Below are 11,824 nucleotides of genomic sequence, written 5' to 3'. Positions count from 1 at the left end.
TGCCCAGCCAGGCAAAAGTTAGGCAGAGTAGTAATATTTACTCAGAATCCCTTAGGCGCATGTTTTTTTTTTTTTTTTTTGGTGTGTTCTTGATTTTATTTAGGAAAGATTGTTTAATTAATAGCAATGTCTCTCTGAATTTAGTGGCAGGAATTTAAATAAATGTGAGAAATATGAGAAGGAGTGGTAAACAGGTTTTCTGTTTACTGATTACCAAATATTGCTGGAATTTAGGCCTACTGTTTAAAAATGAGTATAATAGAGAAAGTAACATTCTTAATATATTGAGATTAATAGAAAACTTTCAAAGAAATATGTTTTTTCCATTTTCACGTGAGGATGATTTGTAATAGTTAACTTCCTTTTTTTAAGAGGAAGAATAGAATTATGTTCTGGTATTGATCCATAAAGAGGATTTGCATTTTATTCATACTATAAAAGTACCTTTAATGGATACATTGTGGTAATTGAATCTATACTGTGTATCACTATCAAAGTATCTTTTTAATTATTTTATGTTATATAATTCAGTAACTAAATTGAAGTCATGGGGAAGGAGATGACGATATTACATCTTTTAAGTATAATGTATAGCCTTTAATATTCTTAAAGTAGATGGCAGTTAAGGACATTTTTAGTTGAATGCAAAAGAAAGAGGGAGAGAGAAAGCGAGGGAGAAAGAGAGAGAGGGGGTAGAAGGAGGATTCCATTACATTCAGCACAGTATGAAACGAAGTCAAAGGAGTTTTGTTAATTAAATTCAATTGCCATCCATTAGACCAGTGGAATGAGATGGCTCTGCCAGGACGCTGACACAGCACAGGTATGCAATTTGGCTAAATGGCCATTTCTAAACCATAGCAGACATTTCTCTACTTGTTCACTTTTTCTTTTTTTTTAAGTGAGAGAGTTTTTACTCTTAAAAAGTCAAAGTAACCAGTGCTCGCTGAAGGGTAAAGGTATCATTTTTATGCAGTCTATTGAGAAACGATTAGTTTGTTGACTTGGAAATATGTGGTTCACATGGAGACTATTTGGGAGAAAATGACTTTTAAAAAGTATGCAGTATCCTCAGGCAAGCATACTAACAAGTTTAATGTGTTAATATAGACACGGGTGTGTTTTAAAAAATTTAGTTGTCTTTTGATCTAAACCTATTTCACTCATAGTCATTCCTTGGATTTTTTTAAGTATCCTTGATTTATAAAATTAATTAGAGCTATATTTGAGACTTTTATTTAGAGGAAGTTATAGTAATTGTGGGAATTATAAATGAAATTTAGGTGGCGGGTAAATGTATCTACATTTTGGCATAAATCACTACTTTTAGAGGCTTTATATGTCAGACTGGTGAGTTTCTTACCGTGGTGAAATGACAAGAATACCACTCCGGCATTGGCTGACACATAATTTTGACAGCCAGCAAGATTGCAGTGTTGCTGAGTGCACAGATTTCCACTTCCTGCCAAGATTAAAATTGGCAAAAACCAGAAAGGATATTAGGGATTGTCACTTTAAGGAGAAATAACATGTTAATGTTCTCCATTTGCTTAAGAAATATAAGGGTGATCTCTTGAACTGTAGTCTGTTGAATTCTAGAAGTTTGCAATCAGTAGAAGAGTTTGATTAGTGTGAACATCAAAAAATTAAATAAGTTGAGGTTCTCTGACATTTGTGATAATAAGTCTCATTATAGTTTTACTCTGTAGGAAATTTTAATTTTTCTTTTGTGTAAATTCTTCACAAAACTATAAAATGAGTTTCCCCAAAGTCCCTGAAGAACAAAGGCCTACCTTAAGTTAGTGAATTTGAAGCCAGAAGGCCTTATTTCCAGAATTCTCTTGATTTTTTTTTTCCTGTATGAGCAGACTGTTTTTCTTTTAATAAGATGCCAGATATTCCCTACAACAAGAAATGCCATTTATTGAGAACCTGCTATGTGCTGGGTTCTGTACCAGGCACTCGAATTTTCCATGTTTTTTTCTTGGGAGTTTTGTTTCAATCCAGGCGTAAAAATGCAGGAAAAAAAATGATATCCTCTGTTGTGAAAGAGTCAGACTCTGAAATCTGCTTATACTTTGCTATTTACAGTAAGTACTTTTGAAACAGCTGTAGACGTTCAAATGAAAGTAGCAGTGTGGAGTGGGAAATGTGGGAGCATTCATTTGTGAAGACTTTGCGTTTCTCCAGCTTTATGGCCAACAGAAAAGGAGATTGTTGTGCATTCTATTAAATACTGCCAGTATGATTAATTTAAAGGGTTACATTTTATTGAACCCTGGTGTAGATGTTCTTTGTCAACCCACATTCACAGCTAGTTAGAGTGTGTGTAGCATTTATCAAAACTTTCTGGAGCCCCTCTCACCTCATTAGCATCTGAATCTCTATTCAGCAGTTAATGTCCGTTACTGCTAGAGTGCTCAATTCTTGTTTTCAATAAGCCAGTTGTAAAATGTCAGACTGTCACTTACAATATAAAAAACCAAAAATGATGGTATTTGTAAAAATGTTATCACCTCATAAAAACAAATTGTAAAGACATGAAAGTGATCTTGCTATGCTGGGCTTTCAGAAGGGAGTTAGTACAGCTACTTTAAATACCAGTTGTGTAGATTCCCACACTTTTCTACCAATGGAGAGGTTTACACAAGCATAATTTAAGTTACAATTACACTAATTAACATCTCATTTGCATAAATTGTTGAAGTCAAAACAACAAAGAATTGTCTAAGAAGCTTAATCCTATTTGTCCAAAATAGATTTCTTTTTTTATAAAAAAGCCATGCTCTAAAAACTGGCAGCTTGGGTATGTCTTTAGTATGTTGAGTTATGCCATTTAAAAAATAAATGCTTTGTATTTGTTTAAGAATATTTTCTGTATCCTTTTTAGAATATTTCACTTTTAGTATGCTTTGAAAATTAAAAACAAAACCCAGTACACTCTGGTTCCTAAATCATATCCCAAAGTGATAACAAGATAGTAAAGAGATTAACAGGAGATTAAAATCAAGGTACAATATCATTTATATGTAGTAGTGTAGAATTACATGACTCACTGGGTGTATGATGAACACGTGTGTATGTGTGTGTATAGAATTTATTAAGCATCTTTGTAGATTTTACATGGTCAGTTAAAATTTTTAAGTCTTGGCTGGTCTTGTTCATATTGTCCAGGTGTTTTCAGTGTCGTGTATTTGCCTTTTTATTGTTGTAGATTAAGGGTATGTTAAAGGTGGTTTTTACCCAGGTCTTCTACATGTGTGATAGCTCACAACTCTAGTCTGAAAACTTATTTTTTAATGGCCACCCAAATGCAGTTAGTTTCCTAGGGGATGACTTAGTACAGTAAACTGTCTTCTTTTCTATGACTCATTTAAAATCAGGGACATTTTTGCGTATAGTGGATTGGTGGCGTTTTCAGATCAACCTGCAAAACTCTTCTGTACTCTTGTTTGTAGGTGTAACATTCATTTATTTAGTATGCAGTTGTTACCATTGAGTTTACATTAATTGTATTGTGCATATATGGAAATAAAATGTCACCAGCAAGGTTTAGGATTTTTGTTGTTAATTTTTATAGTAATTTTGCATTGAGCAATTGAAATTAGGCTGCTTAGTCAGTATTTCCAATGCTGTATTAGCCCTAAAAACATGACGAGATCAGGCATAAGATTAGAATGATAGTTTCACTTTAAAATTGTATGTCTTAAAGTATTTGTTTATAATACATAGTTTATCTTAATTCAGTCATTAAGTCTTACTTTAAGTATATTCTTTAACTTGATCTTACAAGGTAAAGTTTATAAATTAATGTCTTAGAAATACTTAATTTGCAAATATGTTTTGAGTGTCAACAGCATGTGAGCCATTGTGCTGGATTTGGTGAGGGATATAATCTTATATATGTACAACGTAGTCCTTGCTGGTATGAAACATGTATTCTTGTGGATATGTAAATAAATAAACACCAAATGAGAACATGTTGTGTAGAAATGTAGAAGACAATTCATGAAGAAATGAGATGGTCTAGAAGGCTATTATATGCAACTGAATTTGACTAGTGGGTTTGACTAGTGGAAGGACGGTTGGGAAATGAGCTGATAAAGAGGGATGATGATAGGGATTAGTTAGAGAGAAGACCTGGAGAGCCAGGGAAAGGCATGCATGCAAGTGCAGGAGCAGGAATAGGCAAGGTTTGTTCCAGTCAAGTGAGTGGACACATTCAGTTGGAATGGGGTTCGTCTTGGGGAGGGCAGTGAGTGCCCAATTAGAGATTTAAGCATTAGGAAATCTTGCAGAGGTTTTGAACAGGGACATGTTTTAAGAAGTGTTTTGCCAAGATTATTCGTGATTCTCAACGCAGGGAGCCTTGAAAAAAAGGATGGAGTGAGTTAGGGACAGTTTAGTTGTCCCTACACAAAATTATAAATCATAATGGCTCTTATTTCCTACTCCCTGAGTAATATAATGAACTAAACAAATGAAAAAAGCAAGGGTGCTTTGGAAAAAAATAAATGATTTCTGATTCTGGATGGCACTTAAAACTTAAAAAGGTATGTTTTGATATAATAAAATTTTACATTTCTTTTTCTATTTAATATTGATTAATTCACTCTATATGTTTAAAAAGATCAATATGGGAAAATGAACATTATTTCCATTCTCCTTTCAAAGGAAAATGATCTCCAGATTATTTTTCCATCTGTTGTTTTTAAGTTGGTTTTTAAAGAACACAGTTTGTTTCTTTTGAGTATGGCCAAATCGTTTCATTGTCAATATTTGATTTTTCTTGGAAGTTGAGGGCATGTCAAAGTTACTCAGGAGAATGTTCTGGAATTTTCTTCTTATCTTTTAAAGGCTTATCTTTGATAAGGTTGGACATGGTGTGTACATGGTGACTTTTATCATTCTTCTCGTCACTTTTCTATATTTACCTTGTTCTTAGTACGTAATCTGAGAGTGCCTTCAAGAGAGTAGAAGACATTTGACTTCAGACACCACGTTTTGGGCATTTTAATATAATCAGGAGAAAATTGAGTATTATATTCCAGTAGGAGGATAGGATGCATTGGCCTTGGTAGAAGTACTCATCTTAAGTATTCAGCAAATAACTTATTAATCATTTACTAGAAATAAGGTAACATGGTATATGTTGATAGCAGAAAAATACTGAAAGTGGGGAAATGTTCTTTCCTTCCAGACGCTCAGATATTGGTAGGGGAAAAGGCAAGACGCGTCGAGTGCTCTGTTAAATGTAGACCACGAAGGACCCACGTGGCCCGAGAGAGGACAGTGCAGCCACACCTTGGGGATATGGCAACTTCAGTCTCAGGCTCCCAAAATAAAGCGCATGTCACAATGAAGCAGGTCTCGTGAGTTTTTTGGTTCCCAGTACATATAGAAGTTATGTTTGCACTATAGTCTATTAAATGTGCAGAAGCATTATGTCTTCGAAAGCAGTGTACCTGTCTTAATTTAAAAATCCTTTACTGCTAAAAAAAAAAAAATGCTAACCATCTTTTAACAACCAGGGTGGCCACAGGCCTTCAGCTTGTAAAACATGCAAGATCTGTGAAGCATAATAAGACAAAGAGCCATGAAACGAGGTGTGCTTATATTGATTCTTAGTTGAGGAGAATGAGGATGATTTCTGTGAGGGAGGTGGTGTTAACGGAGGGCCTTGCAGACTGGCAGGGGAAATGAAGGGACAGAGCATGGGGCTGGGAGCCTAGGGTGTGTGTTCCAGAAATGGCAGGTGGTTGAAATGGAGCCTGGGGTGCACCGTGATGCCTCACTCCTCAGTCATTTAGCAGGCTAACTGTGGAGCGAGGCTGCTCACCTCACTCACGAGGAGCTCACCGACTTCTTCCTTGATGGGTGGAAAAAGTTTGTCCAGTTGCCTCTGCCTCAAAGAGAGAGAAGGTCCACATGTGGTTCCTTTGATGTATTATCCCTTGGCATAGCTAAGAGTTTGGTTCAAGTGTTTATTTGAAACTTCACAGTCCTGTAGCTAAAGTGTGGATATTTTGATGGTGAAAACCGTAGATCTCCCTGTTCTTTCCCTTCCCTCCGAGGGTGACTTGAGGAATATCTGCCATATCTCCTTGTCTTTTCCTTTTTTCTCTCCTAAGAGTGTGATGCCAGTTTCCTCTGCTTCCAAGGCTGCTCAGTTATAACAGAGGTCAGTGGTATGCATGCAAGGCTGAAGTTAGAGATCCCAAAATAATGTTGTGGAATTCTCACGTATCAGTAGAATTGTGTTATGGATTTGAGGAAGCCTTGTATACAGTGAAAGCGAGACCCCTGAGTTAATTTAAATAAGTTCACAGGACATATCTACCATTACAAGTGTAGCTATAAAATATTTGCAAAGTTAAGGAGTTTTAATGTCTGCAAATATGCAGAAAACATGGGTACTAGAAAGTTTAGATGGCTTTAATGAAGAAACAAAGTCAACTTTGGAACTTTGCCTAACAGGAATGAGGTTTGTGAATTTGATAAACATTGTCGGTTGTTAAGGCATCTTCTGATAGGTGAAAAGTGGTTTTTTGATGCAGTACTGCCTGGCATGCATCTTCTCTATGGTCTATTATCTTGTGGGAATGACATTCGGTAAGTTGGTATCTGTGTGCATCCCACCCAAATAAAGAATGTTTCATCAGCAAAGTGAATTGCCATATAGTCATCAGACTCTGGAAATAAATTATCAGCCATGACTGCAGTGGGTGAGGCTGTTTGTTTATCAGATCGCTTGAGAACTGAGTAAAGTGAATTTCATATTTTCCTGAGTCTTGAATTCTCATTTTAGACATCTGTTCGGAAGCTTTGTAAGCCATGGAGCATTCTAAACGAGCATTTTGTTAAATGGATGAAGGAAGACTTAGTTTTCCATTGTTAGGTGAAACCTAATTAAAAATTAAATAATGACCTGTGTTGGCTTGTAAATTCCTTATTTCCTGCATGTATGAGCGTGTTTTGTTAGAACATTCCATTTTAAATTGTGCTTTTTTTTTTTTATTGACAAGAAATACTTTAAAAATACTATTTGTTATCGGCCTCACGATAGAGTAGCAAAGGACAGTCTTTTGTTGAAAGTGGAGGGGGTGGTAGACGTTAGAGGCATGTAGCTTTAGGAACTGGATTTTCTGTGATTATAGCAGAGTTAAATTGTTCACAGAGGCACCACTATTTGCATTATATTAGGAATTCTTTGTAAATTTTAATAAATAAAAATGTTTTCTCTTACAGGCCTGATTCTCTAGTGGACTTCTGGTGAATTGTGTGGCTACCTTCCATTAATGTTAATGGAGGTTATGGATATAAATCCCTCCGTAGTGATGGACGAATGAGCCCCAGAGAAAAGAATGCTTGTAATTATTGGGTTGGGATACCGGATTCACTTGGTCTCCCTAATACCATTTCTTTTCCTCCTAAAAATTTAAGGTCTTACATTTAGGAGCAAGCCTTTCTCCATCCTAATCCTTTGTTGTCAAGTCTGCAGTGATGTTAAGAACAGAAAAAATAGGGATAATTTTTTATTGGTAGGCATAGTTTTGATGTTATATAATATATAATATATATATATATTTATGTATATATTATATATACAGTTTTTTTTGTTTTCCTTTCACTTAATATTTTTTGTTAACCATAACTTGATTGTTTTGGAGGTCATAATATTCTTCACTAATAAGAGTTGCTTAATAATTCGTTGGGCTTCCCTGGTAGCTCAGCTGGTAAAGAATCTGCCTGCAATGCAGGAGACCCCAGTTCGATCCCTGGGTTGGGAAGATCCCCTGGAGGAGGAAATGGCAACCCACTCCAGTATTCTTGCCTGGGAAATCCCATGGACAGTGAAGCCTGGTGGGCTACAGTCCATGGGGTCACAGAGTCGGACATGACTTAGTGACTGAACAACAGCAACAAATAATTCATTATCTTGACAGACTGACATTTATCATTTAGTTATTAAAGCTCTGAGATATATTTATTGAGTGCCCACTGTGTATAAGGCTCTGAGCTTAAATGCATATGGCATAGCCCTTGTCTCACATTGCCTTTCATCTTATGATAAAAGTATAGCCAGTCCCTAAGAGACTGTCCCTTGGGCCACAGACTATAAAAGTTGCCTTGGTTAAAGAAAGGGAAAGAAATTCAGAATCAGTAATATCACTTCTGGGAATCTGAGTAGAGGAAATAAGTCTATATGTAATGATGTTTTCAGTCAGTATTGTTTTAGATAGTCGATTTATCCAGCTAACTTACTGTTGGCTGTCCACTATGTACCAGCCACTGTGCTAGGTACTGGGAATGCTCCAGTGGACAAGGCGGGTAGAGCCCTGCTTTCATGGGGTTTAAAGATCAGGGAGGTGGGTAAACACATAACTAATTTCTAAATGTGGTAAATCTCTAAAGGGAACACATGGTGATAGAGAATAAATGAAAGGCCTTCTTTAGATGGAGATGTGGAGAATCAGACCATGGACACCTGAGCATCCAAGTAGAGAGATGATTACGTACGTGCAGAGAACTGGGTGCGGATGGGAGAGAGAGAGAGTGTGTGTGTGTGTGTGTGTGTGTGTGCGTGTCCCAAGAAGAGGGAGAGAGAGAGAGAGAGAGAGAGAGAGTGTGTGTGTGTGTCCCAAGGAGAGGGAGAGAGTGTGTGTGTGTGTGTGTGTCCCAAGGAGAGGGAGAGAGAGAGAGTGTGTGTGTGTGTGTGTGTATGTGTGTGTGTGTCCGTGTCCCAAGGACTGAAGACAGGAAGTCCATCGATGATAGTGGTGTGTTGGGGGAGAGTGATCTAGAGAGAGAGAACTAAATTCCTTGGGAGAGGAAGAGTAGCTTGCTGTGAGATTACAGAGCAAGTTAGTGGTGGTGGGGGTGGCATTTGAATCCCGGTCTGTCTGACCTGACTGTGCTGCGGTGCTGCGACGTGTTATAAGCACCAGAGGGTAAGCACCAAACAGCAGTAGAGGAAATAATTGCTACAGACATTCAGATAAGAGGAAAATCACTTTCATCTGGCAGATAGCTCAGGATTCCCTTTTAAAAAATGTCCAGAATGAGAAAAATCTTGTAAGTCTTTTCCTCCTATAATATAATCAGAAAGTTATTCAGGCTAATTTTTGGATAAATTATTATCTCTAGCTGAAAGGAATATTGTACACAACCTTTTTCTTTGGTAACTTTTCCCATGAAATCTTAAATATTTATGCATATAATTTGGTGATTTTGCTCTTATTTATATATTTTTCTCCCTAGTGACACTTGCAAAATCTCGCTTACCCAACTCCTAAAGTCCACACCACTAGTAAACCCTCCAACCTCTGTTCTTGGGCCAAGTGTTCTTCCTTTGTTACCAGGTCTACACAATTAATGGCTTTATCATATGAAGTAATTCAGTTACTCAGCAAAACAAATGATATACACTTTTAGAAATAGCTCTAGAAAGTAAACTTGAACCTAAAAGTGTTTAGTGAGAGGAAATTTCTGTTTGTCTTTAATTAAAAGAAACTGTATGGAAATGTAAGCTTAGGATGCATTAATCAGAGAAGCTGGCGTCGCACTGTGTTCTTTTTTATTTGGCATAGATTGCATGGGTGCTCATTAAATAATTTGGCTGAAATAACTCTTGTGATATTTCTTGTTAAATTTTTGCATCTATTCAGACTACAACTCTGAAAAGTGAAAAAATTCAATCTTTAGGGTTGAAGTTTTGAGCCATTTATTGTAACTGAAAATCTTTATTATGGAAATACATATTCATCATAATATTTGCTTGCCTCATTGTTGGGGAAGAATGTATATTATGAGATTATATATAATTTCAATAAGAAACTAGTACACATGTAGCACATTTATAGCTGGTAAGTAGATACTTGTACTTAATGCCTTTGAATTTTAACAACTTTGTCTCTGCTCACTATGTCTGTGAATTTGCTAACTTTGGTATTGTTTTAAATATACGTGTTTAATACACATTTGAAGGAGAAAATCTGCATGTCTAGAGGCTTGGTAGGGTACACTCACATCTCAAAGGGAGCCTGATCTTTAGAGATAGCATATTTGGATAATCAAGGCCAAGGAAAAGGGATTTCCCCCTTCACTTTTATTTTTTGGTTCATATAGATCAAACCATGTTTCTTTGGCCTATATCAGGTGGTGTAAACTTGGCCATAGATTTGGTTTGGGTCCCGTAATATTTGTAATTATGAGAGGACAGGACTGAATTAACTTAATTGTAGAGTTTTACCCAGTGTCTTCACCAACCTCCTAATAAAGTAATATGAAATTCAGTAAGTTATGCCAAGTGGGACAGTGCTTCACTCACATAAGCTTCCTAAACGTGATATATTCTTATGGCGCTTCTCCAGAGTGTAGAAGAAACACATTTATCTAGGTGATTAGTATTCTTTCTGTCTGCCAGATTTAAGGATTGTTTGGAAATATTGTTAGAATGGAAATCAACATTTGTTGCTACACAGGGTTGGGCATTCCAGGCAGACTCCGGTCGTTTTTAACGGTGTTGCTCTCATGTCCACTTACGTCACATCTGCCGTGACAGTGACAGGTTTCAGTAACACAGCTGCCATCAGAGTGATAAGCTTGTGAGCGAAGCCTTTGGGAAAGTAATAAAGTCATTTCTGGTCCCATCTCAAAGGACATTATTGAAAATGTCTTTAAAAGTGATCAAGATAACACCCATGAGGCTGAGTAACGTTTGGGTGTTTAAAGTTACTAACAATCTGCAGTTGAGTCCATTTCAAGCTGAAAGGTGGCTCTTGCACAAACTCCCTTTTAAACACCATAGCTGGTTCAAAGTTTTAGGAAAATATAAACATCAGAAATTAATAGTCAATTTCAATAGTCAGTAGTCAATAGAAAGTTCTAGGGCAGAAGATACTTCTAAGTTTGTAGCTGCCCCGATCAGATTTAAAACTTGAACATGGCAGTGCTTTGCATTTTGTAATATCTTATGAGGGCCTCGTGATTTATTTTGTTAATAGTATCTATTAGCTGTAGTACAGGTCCAGTTTTAAAAATCTCGAATAAATTTACGATAACTATATTAACAAATTGCAAGGTCTCACATTGACCTCCAGGACATTAGGAAATCAAATTTAAAACGTTGCATTGTCTGTTACTCAATGCAGTGCACTGAGGACAGCGTGTGACTTGTGTACTGGGAATGATGCAATCGCTAAATATTCTAGTGTGAGTTAAGGTTGATTAAATGATCGTCTTTAACTCTGCTCCTCCTGGGGCTTTTTGAACTCTTGTTTTTCAGGTGATATTCCATGCTGTATTTATTGTTCTTCTAAAAAGGTGTTCTCTTTGGGGCAAGACAACATAAAAGCTCTCTTGGATTCTGGATGGAGATCAGCAACCTTATGCGCAGAATGTAAACATATACTGAGTTACTGCAAACTGACCCTCCTAAAAAAAAAAAAAAAAAAAAACCTGAGGAGTGAAATATAGATGCAGAAACTAGAAACCAATCTACAAAGTTATAGATTTATTAAAAACTTTTAAACATTTTTTCCCCCCCTGGAATGAATTTTCTGTGAAAACTAAGGCATTTTTCTACTCATCTGGAATCAGTTTTTACCCCATTAGCAGGAAATAGTGAATATATATTCAATACAAATAGAGTTCGCTTTATGAGACAAAGAATTTGCACTCTATAAGTAGATGTGTACAATAAAAGACTCTTTTTGCTGTTCTTAAATAGCATTGTGAAGGAAGGATAGCAGTCAGATCAGTAGATATCATTATTCAGGTAACCTTCAATGGTGTGATTCCCCCTCCCCACCTCCCCACCCCT

General features: G+C 36.5%; 1 protein-coding gene and 1 long non-coding RNA gene across 7 annotated transcripts in view; both read left to right on the top strand.

Moving 5' to 3' along the window:
* LOC104984252 overlaps positions 1-5,507 on the top strand; it is a 6,618-nt gene extending 1,111 nt beyond the window's left edge. Inside the window, exon 2 of the long non-coding RNA XR_824734.1 lies at positions 12-5,507. This is a non-coding gene — a long non-coding RNA (uncharacterized LOC104984252). The remainder of the gene's footprint in view (positions 1-11) is intronic.
* The window catches only part of NFIA (nuclear factor I/A), a 406,342-nt gene that overhangs the window by 37,252 nt on the left and 357,266 nt on the right, over positions 1-11,824 (top strand). The window lies entirely within an intron of this gene.

The sequence above is a fragment of the Bison bison genome, unplaced genomic scaffold (assembly GCF_000754665.1).
Source record: "Bison bison bison isolate TAMUID 2011002044 unplaced genomic scaffold, Bison_UMD1.0 scf7180017863957, whole genome shotgun sequence".
Taxonomy (NCBI): domain Eukaryota; kingdom Metazoa; phylum Chordata; class Mammalia; order Artiodactyla; family Bovidae; genus Bison; species Bison bison.
This window is presented reverse-complemented; position numbering and strand designations above follow the sequence as displayed.